This window comes from Cavia porcellus, unplaced genomic scaffold (genome assembly GCF_034190915.1).
Source record: "Cavia porcellus strain 051 isolate PalLab524CR breed Dunkin Hartley unplaced genomic scaffold, mCavPor4.1 scaffold_18, whole genome shotgun sequence".
Taxonomy (NCBI): Eukaryota; Metazoa; Chordata; class Mammalia; order Rodentia; family Caviidae; genus Cavia; species Cavia porcellus.
In genome coordinates this window covers 63,236,886-63,255,070 of record NW_026947501.1, presented here as the reverse complement: position 1 = coordinate 63,255,070, position 18,185 = coordinate 63,236,886, and the positions used below count along the sequence as shown (strand labels likewise).

Below are 18,185 nucleotides of genomic sequence, written 5' to 3'. Positions count from 1 at the left end.
CTAGTCCATTTCTGAACTACAGTCAGTCACCCACTCCAGGGCCTTGAGTCAGTGCTCCTCCTCTCTCTGAGTAGGGAAAGTATGTCAGAAGAAATTGAAGAAACAAGGAAGCAGCCTTAGGTTTTAGGGACTTTGAGGTATGCAGGAGTAAAGAGCTGGGGGATACAGAGCTGTTGCTCATATCAGGTCTCCAGTAATTGTAAGTTTATCCTGTCTAATGATTACATCCTTTTTTTTTTCCTTTAGTGCTGGAGTTTTTTAACCTGGGGCCTTGAGCATGCTAGGCAAGTGCTCTACTACCTCCCCAGCCTTAAAAACATTTTTTTGAGACAGGGTCTTCTAATTTGTGCAGGCTGGCCTTGAATTTGAAATTCTGCTTCAGCCTCCCCCCTGAGTAGCAGGACTACAGGCATGTGCCACTGTGACTGTTGAAAGCTGACTTTTAATGGGACCTGTTTTTAAAGCATTTTACATTTAGAGTAAACAGACTTGGTGATTCAGACATTTGACCTACCCCATGCAGTAGGTGCTCTGGCATGTGGTTGAATGTGTGCTTCCTTACCAGTGCCTTTAGTGCCCTGAGTCGCACTGTTCCTTGACCTGGGCAACTGATAGCAGCAGACCGAATGCCCATCAGCTTGTCTTTCACTGGTGTCTGTGCCAAGCAAAGCCACTGCTCTCTGCTTAGGCATGAACCCAAAAGTATGTGCTCTGTTATAAGAGGCTTCCTCTGAGTAAGAGTGGGCCTTGTGACATCTACTGTGGCTTCAACAGATGCTTTTTTGCTCCTTTTTGGCTTTTTTCTGAGCTGTCTGCAGTGAAGTTCAGGGAAAGCCGATTCTGAATGGGTGCTTTTACCCCATGTCTTACAGCATTCTTTCCTAGCAGAGTTTTTCACCCTGTTTGTTCAAGGCAGGATTATTTTGTCTCTCCACACTCTGGGGGGGGGGGCTTTTTTTTTTTCTTTTTTTTTTTTTGCGAGAGAAGTTTGTATTAATGGTGTTTGGTGACAGTCTTATCTTTGAGCAGTAATTTTTTGTAACAGTTTTAATGAAATATAATTTGCATGCCATACCCTCACCCATTCAGAGTGTATAAGTCAGTGGTTTTCATTCTATTCTGAGAGTTGTGTGGCCCTCATCGCTATGCACTTTGGAACTGTGTCATTAATTCAGCAATCCTAGACTGGCTGCTCCTGTTGTCCCAGCTACTCAGGAGGATGCAGGATTGCTTGAGCCCAGCAGTTGGAGGCCAACCTGTGCAACATAGCCAGAAACTCTCTTTATGTTTTTCAAAAGAAACCCTGTACCCCAGCCATCATTTCCCAGTCTCCCCTTCCTCTAGCCTGGGGCAACCATTATTGTACTTTTTGTCTCTGCAGGTTTGCCAACTCTAGATGTTTCATATAAATGGAATCATATTACTGTATGTGGTCTTTTGTGTCTGGCTTCATTCACATTGTAGCATGTATTATAACTTCATTCCTTTTTGTGGAGGAATGCTATTCCACTTGGTAACTATATCACATTTTATACATCTGTTTGTCTGTTGATGGATTTTGGATTGTTTCCACTTCTTGGCTATTATGAATAATGATGTTGTGAATATTCATGTACAAGTCTTTATATGAACTTGTGCATTGATTTCTTTTGAGTGTATACTTAGAAGTAGAATCTCTATGTCATATGGTAGCTGTTTAACCTTTCCAAGAACTGCCTGTTTTCCATTTCCACCAGGACTGAAGAAGGGTTCTAATTCTCTTATTACTATTTTTTTTTTTTTGGATGCAGTGTTGGGGATTAAACCCATCCCATCAGGGCCTCACATAGCTAAGCGTATTCTGTACCACTGAACTACATCCCCAACCTCCCCCTGGGGCCCTGCCCCACTTTTTTTTTTTTTTTTTTAATAAGATAGGAATCTCTTTGTCTTGTCCAGGCCAGTATTGAACTCCAAACTCACATGAGCCTCCTGCCTGAGCATTTGGAATGCTGGACCTAGTGGGCTACTGTGCCCAGCTCCTTTATCTGTTATTAAATGGGGGTGTGTATCTTTTCTTATTATGGAATTAAAAGAATTCTTTATATATTCTAGATATATACTTTGAAAATAGATTTCTCTCAGTGAGTCAGTCATCTTTTCACTTATGTCTTAAGCAGAGTTTTAACTTTTGTCCAGTCTGTTTTGTTTTTCTTTATAATTTTGGTGTTACATCTAAGAAACTGTTGTCAAATTTATGGTCTCAAAAAATTAAACCGATTTAAGACATGCATTTATTTACTTACTTATTTATTTGTGCTGGGGATTGTACCCAGCGCTTTGCACATGCTGGGTAAAGGCTGCACCACTGAACTACATCCCCAGGCCTAGATTAACTTTTGTGCATGGTATGAGGTGGGGGTCCAGAGTCTTTCACTTTGGATTAGAAGTTCATTTTCCAGTCAGTTGTTTTTTTGAGCTTTGAAACTTAACATGCTGATAGGATAATAAATGAGTGTAGGTTTCAGCCCATCACTAGCTGCCCTTTTGTTAGTACACATTTGCATTGATGACATTCAACACAGGGACTTAGTACGCGTGCATAACATATCTTAATTCTTTTTTTAACTTGCTCTTTGGGTAGATTTTTGAAGCTGCACCGTGACTATACTTACAATGTAGTAGCCAGAGTGTACTAAGCAATCCACAGGGACTGCAGAAAGAGAAAGAGCAATAGCTGGGTCAGGACCTAGGTAGGAAAGTGAAGGCCAGTCAGGACCACACTCTCTTTCCTGGGTGGAGATCTAAGCGCTGGTTCAGGTTACTCTGCTAGGGCGTTTTGTTTTCCCCACAGTGTGTGCCATGGAGCAGTGTGGTGCCCATTGAGGCTGATGTGTGGTCTTGGGGACTAGGTTGTGTGTTGGTGGACTGGCCAGCATGTGGGCTGAAGTCCTGTTCCCTGTTCAGGAACTGCGTGGTCCCTGGGAGTGCAGTCTGCTTCCTGTGGTCTCCATCTCTGCACACGTCTCTCATGTGGCTCATGTGACAGACAGTACCTACAACACTGGCCTTTCCTCCCAGGCTCATCACGGATCCCTTCAGAGAATGTTTCCCTTAAATCACTTATAAAAACTAACAATAATAGAACTGTATTGTTCTTAGCAGCATTGTGAATTAGAATAAAGAATGGAAAGGTACCAGGATTATAGCAGACAGGAAATGCAACTAAGGCAGTCATTTCTGTTTCCATTAAGAAATGCTGTGTAGTTGTCTTTTGAAACATGTCACTTTTAATTTTTTAAAAATTTTTATTAGTATACATTTGCAATACACAGTGATGACATTCTTCATGGGCAGTTGGTGCATGTGGGTAACATCTAAATTCTTTTTATGCACCCCCCCCCCAATCTTTATTAAGTTCCTGTGTTGAGCTTTTTAATTAGTAAGATGAAGATCTTCCTAAAACCTTTTTATGCTGGGGAGGAGTCCTGAGGTACTCTACAAAGCTCTGGAAAGATACATTTGCCCAGAGGGCCTGGCAGCAGATGTCTGTTTTCACCCTTAATCTTTTTATAGACAGAAGCATTCCAAATGTCTGGACACTCGGTATTGGCTTATTGTGTTTTAAGTAGAGTTTTGCAAGCAGGCATTCATCACTTGGGAAGAAAGTGTTGTGTATTGTGAACTTTTTAATGTTCTTTCCCCAGGGTCCTAAGGGTAAAACCACTTTACTGAAAAGGAGTGGGAAGTTGGAGGGAGAAGCACCAACAGTTTTCTGAAAAAATTTTCATTGTTGAAAAACAAAAGTCAGGGGCTAGGAATGTAACTCAGTGGTCGAGTGTTTTCTTAGCAAGTACAAGGCCCTGGGTTTTAGGCTGAGCACTAAAAAAAGTTCAATTAAAAACTGAAGCCAAGCTGGTTGTGGTGGCACATGTCTGTAATCCCAGCATTACAGAGGCTGGGGGTCACTGTGAGTTCAAGGCCAGCCTGGACTACATAGCAAGACCCTGTCTCAAAAAAACCAACCAAACAAACAAACAAACTGAAGTCAAAGTTTTAGTGTTGCATCTGTCTTAGAAAAGGAAATTGCAGAAAGCTCGGGAACTAGGGGTAGGAGGCCTTTCTCAGGGGAGTCCTTCACCTCTTTCCCTTGTGTTCTGCATGTGGCAGGAACCACTAGGCCTGATGGTATAAAGCCAGGTGGAAGGTCTCCCCTCCTAGCTTGTGATGCTGGTATGCAGAAAGATGATCCGATAGGCGTAACTCTTTTCCCTGATGAAACTGAAAGAGGCAGGCAGCTGACTATTGCATCTTCGACTTGGGGTGAATGGAAGTTTTGCTGGCCCCACAGCGCCTCTTGTCCTTTCCAGTGACTAAACCTGTGGTTCCTGGATTTCTGCCTCTAGGCAACTGCCCTATGGAGGACAGTGTGTTGCTCAGGGCAGGAAGCGGCCATGCACACAGTGTAACTTTTCATCTGTGAATGGATGATTGGGACCAGACTGTCTGGTCATGCCTCTCAGTGCTAAGGCTTGTTTATCCGCTCTTTAAAATCTGCCAAAGGCAAATCACAGCCGGGAAATTCTTTTTAGGGGGCTGGTGGGGCTCAATACAGTGGCTTCTGTATGTTTATTTATTTTTATTAAGTTTATTGGTATAGTTTAGATACACATGATGATCACATTCATCATAGGGACTTTGTACCTGAACATAGCGTACCTTGATTCATTTTTTTCCATGTTCTCCTCGCTTCCCTTCAGTCCCTATACCCCTCCTTAGCTATTAGTCCTTTGATAAGAAACAATTGGCTATTTTTTTCCTCACTCTGTGAGTTGTCTCATTATTCTGTTGATCATTTCTTTTGGTGTGCAAAAGCTTTTTAGTAAGATGAGATCCCAGTTGTTGAATCTTTATAATATTTTCCATGTGATTATGTTTTTTTGATTGTTTTGTTTTATTTATTTATTTATTTTCTTTGAGTTAGGGCCTTACTGTGTAGTTCACACTGGCCTTAAACATATTGTGTAGACCAGGTGGGCCCCTAACTCGTGGTGATCCTCCTTCCTCAGCCTCCCCAGTGCTAGGATTACAGGCATGTGCCTCCACGCAGAGTAATAGGTTTTGTTGATAGAGTGTTTTCCTACACTTGTGTGTTCAAGAGTTCTACCTGTTCTTTCTTCCAGCAGATTTAGTGTTTCTGTTTTAATATTGAGGTCTTTGATCCATTTTGATTTTAACATCTGGGAAGTTCTTGTCATGCTTGGGCATCTAGAGGAGGTTCAAGGTGATTCTCATTTGAGGGGCATTGTATAGGTCCTGCCCACCTGGTGGCAGATGGGTCTTCACCTAGAGGAGGAGGCAGGAGTCCCATGTAGAGCTTGAGAGCAGTGCACCATCATCCCTCTCACTGCTCTCTGGGATGTGGCCGTTAGACCTAGGAGACCTAGAATGGAAGCTTGGAAGGAGGTTCTCAGGCTGGGAAGGGCTTTTGTCCAGGAAACACAAGCTGCAAGAGCTGTTGTAGTGCTGGAGGAGGGAGGGTTGGAATTCTTAGTTCAGACTGGGGCACAGCTTTGGTTAGTCTAATTAAAAATTATTTTAATTGGTACATCTCTTAGTTACTTTGTAACCTCAGTGAAATTTTATGATTATTTTCATTCTCTCTGGAAAATGCATCCATTCTTAATAATTGTTTAAAAGCCTTTGAAGGTTTGAAGTTACAAACAGCATCTTACTGGTATCTGCAGATGTGTCGTTGTTCTCTATAACAACAAACCTTACAGAACCAACTTAAAGTGCTATGGATAAAGGTGACTGTTTTCTAAGCCTCCTAACATAGGAGGAGTTGCATCTTCTATGCTGTGCATTTGCCCCAAAACATGACAAGGTAGCCCTCTACTAAATGATTTGAAACATTTATTAAATCATTAAAGTACTTGAAATCAAAGGGTGATGTTTATAAAGATTTACAACAAGCTGAGCTCTTAATTCTCAGTTGTTTTTATCCCTACAGCTGTCATTTAGGTTTAGTGATGATGGAAGGGCATTTGGTCATGTGGCTCCTGCCATGTGTTGCGCTGGCATCGTGGTAACCCAGAGCCTCATGCAATCACAGGGTTTGTTTTGGAAGTGACTGTATCTAGAGTGGGTGATGCTGGGTTTAAGGCTGTGTGATACTGGTTGGTTTGACAGCACCCTAATCCTAGCAGCCTAGAGTATAAAATGGTCAGAAAGATGCTATTAAGGCTGCTTGCTTGCTTTTGCTATCTTCTGCTGCTCTGAACTTTTGCCCCTGTGCCATGTACAACCCTGTCTCGGAACCAGCTATGGACTGAAACCTCTACAATGTGTGAGCTTTCTTCCTTTAACTTTGGGTGTCAGGTATTTTATCTCAGCAACAAGAAAAATAACTTAAGATTGGCCACGTGCTGAGCCTCACTGATGTGCTGAACACTGCCCAAGTGGCCAGACTAAGCATCTGCCAGGTAAACTGGCATAGGTGGCTAAGGTCAGGATGTGTTTTTAAAAGATTTACAACAAGCTGAGCTCTTAGTTCTCAGTTGTTTTTATCCCTACAGCTGTCATTTAGGTTTAGTGATGATGGAAGGGCGTTTGGTCATGTGGCTCCTGCCCTCCATGTGTTGCGCTGGCATCGTGGTAACCTGGGCCTGAAGGTGGCTGTGCTTACTCTGTAACCTTGGTGCTGCTCTTTCAGATGTGGAAAGCATCAACAGCCTATGCTGTGTCCATCACCCAGGACGACAGAGGAGTTGACAACTGGGGGACCGACCCTGACTTTGTGGTAGGAGTCACCAGCCTGCCTGTGATTTGCGTTTCTTTGAAAGCGATTTTCCTGTGTTTTGTTCATTTGTGTGTTTGTGTTCACAGTCGTGGGTGTGGGGTTTACTAGTTGTTTTTCTTTCCAGAATGATGTGAGCAAAAAGGAACAGAGATGGGGCTCCAAAACCCTGCAAGGGTCCAGGCACCAGGAACACATCAAGTAAGAGCCTCTGCAATGCTGTCGCGAATGGGGGCCCCTCCGCACACTCAACTAGTGGGTCTTCCGCAGGATGGGAACAGGCCCCAGCAGGGACATCTACTGCTGACAGCTGAAGGGGCCAATCAGGCATCAGAGTTGCTTTTGCTTATGGTATTGACCTGGTGTTCATACAGCAGATGAATGAATATAAGTCGTGGCACCTAGATTTAATGCATGCTTTTATGTATATGTGCTTACACGTGTAATTGGCCACCAAGTTAAAATGTCCACAATAGACAAGTTTCCTCACTTACAGTTCTGGGACTCCTGCTTCTGCATCTGGTGATTTTCATCAGGGCCCACGGTTGCCTAAGTTCTTTCTCTAAATAGGAGGCTTCTCAACTGTGAGATGTCATTGGATACTTTAGATCTTAAACACCCTCCTTCCTTTGATTATTATTATTACTATTTTTTCCTCCCTTTTATTATTGTCTGAAAATTATGGTGCTTTGCAGGATTTAGTCACTGGGGTGTTTGAACTGAATTCCAGGCTTTGAGAAAAGCCTAGACTAGGATACAGCGAGCTGTATCATCATTTCTGATCTGGCACTATCTGAAATGCCAGCTCTGGGCAGCTTGTTTTCTCTCAAGAAGCGATGATAAAAGGGCCTTTAAAATCATGCGCAGAGGTTGGTTTTAGGCCACACTGGTCAGGATTGGTTGTCCCTGTCCTGTATTGTAAAGGCAGCACTGCTGACCTGGTGACCTGCTTTGAAACATGGGGAAAGTTCCTGTCTTACTTGGCCACAGTATCTGGTCGAGGAGGATACAGTAAATCACCTGGAACAACAGAGTCTACATGGTGACATTTTAGAATATCACCTTTTATTTTTTGTATTTTTTTAATGAAACAAATTCTTACCATGTTGCTTAGGCTGGACTCAAATTTAGTCTTAAGTGTTGGTCCCTCCTGGGCTTGCCCAGCCCACGTTTCCCACAGAACTGAGTTGAGAAGTCAGAAAGCTAGGAGAGGGGATGAAATGGTCCTGGTAGGAACACCTGCCCCAAGTTGGTTAGGTCATCTGGACCTCTTCTGTTCTTGGTGGCCTCAGCCTGTTGGGCAGGGAATATGGACTGTCTGGGATGGCAGCATCTGGATGAGTTAAGGTTCCATGAGGAAAATGTGGGGATGGGATCATTTTTGGCACCCTGCGGCTCTTCCCAGAGTTCTGCAGGGGCTCTTCTTCTCTTGCTCATGGAGGGTCAGGTAGTTTCTAGGCCTGGTATGTATTTTAGCCACATTCTTGTGATGATTGTCTTTGTGTTGATGGTGTGGGCCTTGTGTCTTCTGGGCAGAAGGGCTCCATGCCCAGGTAGCTGTTGTGCTGCTCTGGGTTCTCATGGTGACAGCTCTTTCCTGGCTTGCCAGATTTTGACTAAATCTTGTGATGTGCCTCCTGCCTTTCTGTATTTAAAATAAAAAGTGGCTCTTAGGTGATAAATTCTGAATGTCTGTCTGGACAGGTATACAATGCTTGAGTACCTCAAATAAAGACAGACTGTCATAGGTATCCTTGGTGGCCTTGGAGATCTGGAGGAAGGGACCTTGACTTTATCCCCCCTTCTGCCTCCTGATGGTGTTTGTAGGACTTGTGTTCCTAACCCATTTGTCTACTGAAGTTAGCGGCCTTTCTCCAAATGAAATGGAGTTCAAGTTTTAGCTGGGTACCTTTGGGGCGGAGTTGGATGAGACCATGGTGTGCATTTGGTACAGCGTTCCTCCTTCCATCCATTTCTGCGCAAGAACCGCTGAAGTGGGTGCCCCAGCTTCAGGATAGTCAGGAACATACATAGAAGGTAGGCAGTTGATCAGCACCAAAAAAAGAAAGCTTTCAAGTTTGCAGAGGTGATGTTGCCTGTCTTTATTTATCCCATTGCAAAACAAGGATGCACATCCATTTCAGAGTTTTTTTCTTTCTGCTCTTACCTTTCTTCTCAAGCATATACAAGATAAGAGAAAACGTCTTTCAAGAACATCACACTCTCAAGGAGAAGGAACTTCAAACGGGACCAAAAGCCTCCCATGGCTATGGAGGGAAATTCTGCGTAGAACAGTACAGCATGGACAAAGTAAGTGGGCGACAGCTGTCTGTGCTGGGTCCCTGGTTGTGTGGGCTGCTTGTGGTGGGCCATGTAGTCCTTACGTTTTTCCTTAGCTTAAATGTGTCAAGTTGGTTTGTCAGGGGTGAGATCTGTTCACAGTGGGTCTCTGTCAACTGACCCCACCCACTAAACTCTCTGGCTTTTGGAAGTTCCCAGAGGTGCTGGCGAATGGTAGAGAGACCCTAAGGGGAGATTAGCTGGACTTTGTAAATGGGACAAAGTCCAGAAACAACTGAGCTGCAGATGTCCTAGTCAGCACTACCTGTGTTTCCAGCTTATGGCCCAAGTTGTACCATTCCGTAGAGTAACCATACCTGTGGGCCCCTCATCACATCATTCCTGGAAATTGTGCTAGCATGTAGCTGACGTCCCATGTGGCTTTACTGACCTCTGCATGTAGCATCAGCACCAACCAGGTGGCTTCTGTGAGCAGTCAGTGATGGGACCAGGCTGCCAACACCGAGCAGATGCTCATGGCAGCTGCTGATGAGCACAGCCACCTTTATGGCACTGCACATTGTTCCACCTAAGAGCAAGCGAGTGTTGGCTCGAGACAGCTGGCTGGTTTCTCCCTGGAGAATAAACAGTGCAGATAGCAGCACGTCTGTCGTAAAGCAGGGCAGACTTCTGCAGACACCCTTGCAGCAGTGAATTTTCAGGTCTGAGCAACTTGGTGTTGTTCAGACCGGACTGATGTGTTGCCCGCACTGTGGACAGAGGTAAAAGGATCAGCTGGCATTAGATTCTGGTGGGTAATTCCATACCTCTCCTCCTGTTGCATGAATCGAATTAAACATCTGAAGCTGGAGGCTGACTAGGTGCCATCTGCAGGAAAGAGACATGGACATTTGCTGTGTCACTTGTGCTTGTCCCACAGAGATATCCTAATGGTGAAATAGATAGTGTGTGCAAAAGAATCTCCCTGGGGCTCTGGATACGAGTCTGGTAGCCTTTCAGAGCAGCAGAGCAAAGTGGCAGACAGAACCTTCCATCAAGTAGGTGGCTAGGCTTGTGCTCAGTGGAGGTCATGGGGTGTTTGTGCAAAAAGAGGCTGACTATATCGGGCCCAAGTTAGGGTTAAGGAAAATGATCCCGGTTTATACAGCACAAGTCTGATTTAAAATGATTTCTCTGCTGTTTCTTGGGCTGTGTCTTTTGTTGGCCTGGATCCTGCTTATCCTTGAGCCTCCAACTTGGGCTTTTTCTAGCCGAGAAACTTTCCTAAAGAGCCCATCTCTTCCTTCCGCCTAACTTTCCCACCCTGAGACCCCGCTTCTCCTTCACGCTGGCCTTGGCTTCCCCTTCAGTTGTTGCTGCCACGTTGTGCTGTGGTTTGCAGTGAGACTCTTCTCTGGCCTGGCTTTTCAGGGCCAACACTCATCATTCTCATCTGTGGGTGGCTTGGTGTTGTGCAGGGTGCTCAGGGACATGTGGTGAGTGTGCAGAATCATGCTTTGTGGCTGACACACATACATGCAGGTCCTTACTGGCTCAAAGAATCACTCACTTCTCAGAGGGGCTGATAATAATCCCGCAACGGTGGACCTGGAGATGGTTGTTGCCTCTGCTGCTTCTTAGTGCTACTGTTCTCTGGGCCTACATGTCTAAGAATATTCAGCTTTCATCTCATGTGAGCACCATGAGACCAGCCTATTTTCAGAAAGAACTGACAGTTAACCTGGGAATAAGTGCTTAAACTCTTTGTAACTTGCCCTGTCTAGAACCTGCATAAATAGTAGTGAGGTCCTTCCTTGTGCAAAGAATTGAGGAACTAGTGACAGGCACTGCCAGAATCATATTTTGAGGAAGCACAGGAGCTGTCGGGGCTCTAGTTGTGCCATTGTCTGAGCACATGGCCAACTTCTTCTGGCTTCCTGTTTCTGTGGTCTCTGCTGCTTCTTATACCTCAGCCTTCAGGGTGGAGCTCCACTTGCACAACTGTGTAATAGCAAGTGTGATTGTGCCAGTAGAAGATTAAAGATGCTTTAGGAGCATGTCTGTTTCAGTCAGAAAGCTGTAGCTGTTGCCAAACATGGTGATCGTGACTGTCTTTTTAGAGTCATTTTCATGTAACTTTCTGAGTTACATGAAGTTATGCTGAAGAATCCCTTTGTCACAGTGGCCTCTCGCCACTCCCTCACTGACATTTTCTGGTTGAGATCCTAGAGGTCATGCATGGGGTATGTTACGGTTTATGTCGAGATGTCCCCCCAGAGCCTCATGCAATCACAGGGTTTGTTTTGGAAGTGACTGTATCTAGAGTGGGTGATGCTGGGTTTAAGGCTGTGTGATACTGGTTGGTTTGACAGCACCCTAATCCTAGCAGCCTAGAGTGTAAAATGGTCAGAAAGATGCTATTAAGCCTGCTTGCTTGCTTTTGCTATCTTCTGCTGCTCTGAACTTTTGCCCCTGTGCCATGTACAACCCTGTCTCGGAACCAGCTATGGACTGAAACCTCTACAATGTGTGAGCTTTCTTCCTTTAACTTTGGGTGTCAGGTATTTTATCTCAGCAACAAGAAAAATAACAAGAATGGCCACCTGCCGAGCCTCACTGATGTGCTGAACACTGCCCAAGTGGCCAGACCCAGCATCTACCAGGTAAACTGGCATAGGTGGTTAAGGTCAGGATGTGTACCAATGGGGCGTGGGCATATGTGTTTGGATGTGTGTGTGTCCTTCCCACACCTGTCACTGTGTTGCCTGTCCTTAGCACCCATGGAGCGGTCCTGGGGGACTATGTACTGTGGGATTAGCTCTGGAAGCCTGGGTCTTAACTGTGCTCAAGATCGGGAACCGTTGGGCCCAAGGCAGCATTGTGGTCACACGATCTATCAAGGTGGCTGTACTGGGTAGAAGAATCATAGACACAACCAGAGACACTGTGCTGGTGAAGAGACACAGCTGGGTTCCAAAGAATGTCATTGCTGGAGAGGGCTGCTCTTGAGGCTGGGGTTTGCAGACCTCAAGGTGAAGCATGCCAAAACCCCAGACTCTGCTTCCTTACTTTACTACCTGGTAGACATGTAACATACAGAAGATTCCTGAACCTGTGCTCCCTGTATGATGGGGGCTGACAGTGTTGGTGATTGCGACTCTGGAATGAGCCAGTTTGGGTGACAGCAGCTGGTACCCTGTCTACACTGTATGCATACATCGGTGTTGATTCTGAGTCTGTGTTATTACTAAAATAGACCTTTCTATGCTTTAGTGTATTGACAAAATAAATATTTTTTGTCCTGATTTGTAGTTCTTACAGTATGAAAAAGCCTTTTTTCAAGAGAGTAAATGTATTGCCAGCAATGTCCATGTAAATGGCTCTTAGGAATTGTGTGGTCAGCTGCCATTATCTCTTTTTTCCATGCCCTGTTGCATCCAAAGCTCCACTCTAGGTCAGGCGTTGTGGTGTGAGAGCCCTGCAGCTGCATTGGAGGAACCCTGCACCAGAGACTCAATGGCTCAGGCTGCAGTTTCTCCCGGGATTCTGGCCATGGGTGCATGGAGGAAATGCCTGCACCTGGGTTGTTAATGTTGTGCTAGGCGTGAGTCTGTGATATTTTATTTTTGGACTCTCTTCCAGTCAGCTGTTGGCCATGAATATCAGTTGAAACTTGCTAAGCACTGCTCTCAAGTCGACTCGGTCCGGGGTTTTGGAGGCAAGTTTGGTGTCCAGATGGACAGAGTTGACCAGGTGAGTGATGGGCACAAGAAGTGACCCCGAGTTCTGCTGAGCACAGTGCCTTCCACCCCAGATGGTGCTGGTGCTATGTGTGTCCTTTGGGTCACTCGTAGCAGTGTGCTGGGAGGGATGTCTAGAGAAGAGCCGAGGCCTCTTCCCCTGGGGTGCTCTGAGAGGCTGAGCCAGCTGGGTGAGAAAGGGGGGTAGTAGCATGTAAAGAAAGGCCTTTCTCACATGGGCTTAGAGATCCCTGTGTTGCTGTCTACTTACCAGATGGACTGGGGTCCTTCTTTAAGTGCCCTGGGCATAGGACACCCTTAAATTTATTGCCTAAGAATGTGCCAATGGGGACCACTCCCACCCATTTCCCTTCCTATATATCACTGTGGCAAGTGCTGCTCAGAGTTCTTCCTGTGGAGCCCTCCTTTTCAGGGCTGCAGGCTGGGTCCAGATGTTCTGGCAGGCTCAAGCTTGAGCCTATTCTGATTCCCTTTGGATCAGGGCCATTAGCCCCTTTCTTCATTTTGTTTCATGGCAGGCAGAGGCCTGGATGTGGACAGGCCTCAGTCTGTGTTCCGACTTTTTGACATCCTAGCTGTCTTGGAATTTCTATTCCAAGTGAAATGGGAGTCATGGTAATCCCTCACTCATGGGGCTGGGTGGGAAGCAGAGCAGATAGTGTGCCCATATGCCCACCATGGTGCCTGGCTCCTGCTGCTGCTGTTGTTATTAGTATTCATTTTGTTCTTAGGATAGCTTATTTGAAGAATGCGTTCCTGTGTGGCATAGAGAATTGTTCGAGATGGGCAGTATATGGCTACAATACATTAGCTGAGCCTGATGTGCAGCAGCCTTCTGGGGAGGAAGCCACGTTGCCCTGGATGTGCTTGACTGTGGTGCCTGCCAGACTGTGAAAGTGGTTTTTTTTTGTTTGTTTGTTTGTTTTTTTTTTTTTTTTTTTGTGTGTGTGTGTGTGTGTGTTTTAACCAGCAGTACTCCAGATTGAACCCACAGCCTTGCACACTCTAAGCAAGCACTCAACTACAGAGCTGTACTCCCTTCCCATTTATTCATGCATTCATTCATTGATTGTTTAAGAAGGCAGCATTTCATCTTCACGCTGGCAGACTGTTGGATCTTGATACCAGGGGACTGGTGCAGGATAATTCCACAAAAGCAACTCCTGAGTTTACAGAGAGCATAGTATACAATTTAAAAGTGGGCAATACAAAGCAAGTAACAAAATGTTACATACTTGGCTACATGCCCTGAGTTGTATTGTGACAGGTAGACTAGCCTGGACCAGATACAAAGGAATTGTTTATCGTAATATAGAAACACTCTGGGCACAAGAGGAGTGGTCCTTTACTGGGTGAGCATAGGTAAAGGAAGCCCTTTTTATCACATGTGGATTTCCAGATTATCAGACTGGTTTCGGAAGCAAATTTGGTGTTCAGTCCGAGCGGCAGGACTCCTCCACTGTGGGACTCCTGAATATAAGGAAAGACTGGCCATGCACGAATCCCACCAAGGCACAGTCCCCACCTCCTGCCTCTTCCCACACTCCCTTGCGGTACAGCCACTTCCAGCACAGGCTTCAGGGTTCACCTCGGTGCTCTAGCAGGCTCTCCTGCTCACCAGCTGTCAGACCATTGGGCATCCTCAACCCACTGAAACTAAGTTCCCGTTTATCCCATTCTCTTTTTTCCCCCTTTTGACCTTTCAGAGGAAAGTTGGGGTAGAAATTATAGTTCGCAGGTTTCTGGGGTGGTCTTCTAACAACCTTCTGCGTGTTTGCTTGCTTTTGACCACGACTTCTTGGGTCATCGTGCCAGGCCTTGTTGCCTCTGAGGTTAGGAAAGAGAGGTTTTAGTTCCAGCACCTCTGACCCTTCCATCAGAGGGTTCGTAGCAGTGAGGGCTGAGAAATGCGTGTTCTGTGTGATTTCTGTGTTTCATTGTAGCAGTGGTGCTTTTCAGACAGGGGTGGGTAGTTTTGTTTGTTCTGATTTTTTTGCTTGTAACACCACCCACGTGTAGGATCTTCACATGTAGCCACACAGTGTGTACACACAGCTGGAAAGTAACCTTTCTGGGGCCACACACTGGAATTCCAGATAGTTGACGCATATTCCTTAGAGCAGTCACACTTTCCATCAAAGTTCTCCAACTGAGGCCTTGGTTACTAGAACCTGGACCCATCACCGGCTGAACGATGATGTCCAGCAGTGAAGGGCAGAGTGTGGGCTTTGAGCGCAGTATTAGGACCTGCGCAGTGCTTGGGTGTAGGGTGGTGAACGCACTGGGCCTGACCCTGCAGACTGCATGGAGAGAGCCTTCGAGTCTCAGCGGCATTGAGACTGCATGACAGTGTGACTTCCATGTGGATGTGTGTTGCTGCAGCAGACATATTTGGCTGGTAGAATGTCCACATGGAGTATTTTCTTTCTTTTAAAAAGCAAGAAAACAAACTGCGACTGAGCCTGTATTTAGTGCTGGGTAGAGTGGTTGCATAGGAAACAGATGAGCGTAAGCCCTGTGGTTGGTGTGGAAAACTGTGCTAGTGAAGTGTCCCATCACAAAGGCCTCCTGTGCCCCTTTCTTGGCTTATTTCTTGCCAGCCTGCTGCCCGTCTCCGCCCTTTCCCCAGGAGAATGCCAGAAGCATGCCCACGCCTATCCTGCTCCCTGCCTGTGCACTAGACATTGTGGTCAGACGCAACTTGCCTGTTCCGGAAAGCCTGTGTTGTGGCGGTTCTTGGTTCTTTCTGCCAGGGTGCATTTTCTTGGGCTGTTTGAGCCCTATCTGCATGCACCTGCGATCATCTCGGACCGGGCCTGTCCTCTGCCTCAGAGTAAATCTTGTATTTTGTCACCTCCAGACTATTCCAAAGGATTCAGTGTCAAGGAGAGGGTGCAGAAAGATCAGATGGATAAAGTAAGGCTGTCCAGCTCCAGATGTGGAACTTTCTGCCCGCAGGCCCAGGGATTCCTGCAGCCCCCACTCTGTGTCAGTTGCTGTTTGTAGCTACCATCAGGTAGGCACTGTGCTCGTGGTTCTGGCCATCTACCCACTCAGCTGGCATATGTCACTACGGCAGCAGTGGACTGGCTCCCAGTCGAGGTCTGAACTAGCCAGTCTTGAGTGCTTGGCCATAGCATGGCAGTGAGGGAGCTGTCACTGGATCATACTGCTGTTTGAACTTTGATTATGAATGGTAAATCAGACTGGGAATTGAGTTAATGTGAGACCATTTGTAGGGTCATCCTGCCCTTGGCTGTAGTGGTGGGTGGCATGGTGGAGCCTTAGAGCTCTGTTCCTATACAGCTTGTGGCTGACCTCACAGCCTCTCCTCGGGCACTTCCCCATGTCACCAGGGTCCATGGGAGAACCCTGGGGCACACCGCACAGGCCGAGGGGTCTGGAGAAAGGACTAGTCACAGCCCAGTTCTGAAGAGCTGGGAAGAGTTTGTTAGGAAAGTCAGGGCTAAGAGAGTGCAGAGCAGAGGGCACAGCATATATTTCGGTGTGGGGGATTGAGGGATCACTGCAGGGCTGGAGAAGGGAGCCGCACAAACCATGTGAGGTCCTCAAGTTGTTCAAGGGACTCTGGAGCCCTGGATGGGCTTAGCAGGCAGAGGACAAGAGTGGCATCTGCCCTGAGTAGCCCCTGTCTGCATCGTGGGAGATGGTCTAAGGTTGCTGTGAAGAGGTGGCCCCAGAGGCCTGAACAAGGTATTGTCTTAGGCTGGAATTGCAATGGGAGATGCATCTGATGTTATAGATGTAAAGGTGGCAAGTGGCTGGGCTGGGGTTTGTCTTCAAGGGCCCAGGAGGAGGGAGGAGCCAAGTGGCCAGTGGGGTGACTGTGGAGCTGGAGAATTTGGATGAGCATGTGTGGTAAGTGCTTGTGATGCCTGAAGTTCGTCCAGTTTAGGGCTGCGCCTGTCTGATGGAAGTGTCAGGTCAGAGGATGCTGGGCAAGGAGGCTCCTCGAGGTGGCAGCAGGGAACTCCAGGAAGTATCTGGTGGCTGGGGCCCCTGGTTTAGGAGGACGGAAGGAGCTAATGAGTGAGAGAGTCAGAAGTTGTGGCTTGGCGGTTGGGAGTTGAGGAAGTTTCTGTCTCTTGTCTGTGGTTGATGCCAGTGGTAACCAATGACTGCTGGGCTTGTAAACGCCGTGGAAGTAAGCATGCGAGGCTGGCATTGCCTCTTGTAACCCTATGCGTGAGGCATCATGATTCCCCCTTGGAACTGTTGTGCTGTCATGGAGCCTGGTGCTTTCTAAGTGAGGCCACTGGCCAGGGCCCAGGCTTTGCTATGAGGCCGTCCTAAAAATATGATGGGTCGCTGAGGACTCGAGTCTGCAGTTGTCTCTGTGGTGATGGAGATCAATGTGAGGCCAGTGACCTTCTGTTTTGGAAATGCCCAGCCTGTCCTTGGACAAGGATGGCTGTAATAGGCATGAGGGGATCAAGGGCAAGAGTAGTTGCTCTTGTGAATCTTGGAGCCAGGCCAGACAGGACAAGGAGGATGGAGCAAGGTTTATATGGGTAGGAAGGTGGCAAGTGCGAGAGGCTGTGGTCTGTAGGCAGTCACAGGCTGGAGTGTAGCTCAGTGGGAGGATGCCTGCATCCCACGTATAGACTGGCTTCCCTTTCCAGCATGCAGAGCAGAGGTGGGTCTTGGTGACGGAGTCACTGTGAGGAAGGCTGAGCACAGGGATGGTGTGGGAGGTGATATGGATGGGGAGTGGATGTGGACAGAGAGATGCCCCTGCCTGAGCAGCAAGCCAGAGGCCTCCACTGCAGGAACTGGGATGAGAGGACTGGAGCCACCCTCCCAAAGCAGAGGGCAGGAACCAGGGCAGTGATCTCACTGCTACCCTGAGGCTACAGGGCAGGCAGGAGTCACCTGGACAGCTGGGCAGGGATTGTTCTAGAAAAGGTGGCAGACTGTCCAAGGTCAGTAGGTTTGGGAAGAGGGAAAGGTTTAGTCAGGAAAGCTGAGCAGCCAAAGCTTAGACTCAGCAGAGATAAGTCTAGGCCAAAGGCCCTTAAGAGCTATACAGCTAGATCTGTTGGGCATGGCGGCTAGGAGGACAGGTGACTGCTCTGGCCAAGGCGGGAGTCCTTTGGGGTGGGCTTTTTGGCTCCCCTGTGAAAGGATAGGCACAGGGGAGGGTGGATGTGAGCCAGATTCCTTTCTGGTCTCCTTTGGGCAGCTGGAGCCATCTGTGCCTGTGCCGCAGGGAAGTGTGGTTTTGCTACCTCGAGGGGCTGCCTCTTTGGGCTGCACTCTAGTGTGCCATGTGGGGAAGCAGTGAGCATCCTGAGCTGGAGCACGGTGCTCCCATCAGCAGTGGTGCAGCTCTCAAAGGAACTGGG

The 18,185-nt window shown here is 47.0% G+C and overlaps 1 pseudogene; it reads left to right on the top strand.

Annotated features, from left to right (window-relative positions):
- Positions 1–18,185, top strand: part of LOC100718776 (src substrate cortactin-like) — a 28,485-nt pseudogene that overhangs the window by 669 nt on the left and 9,631 nt on the right.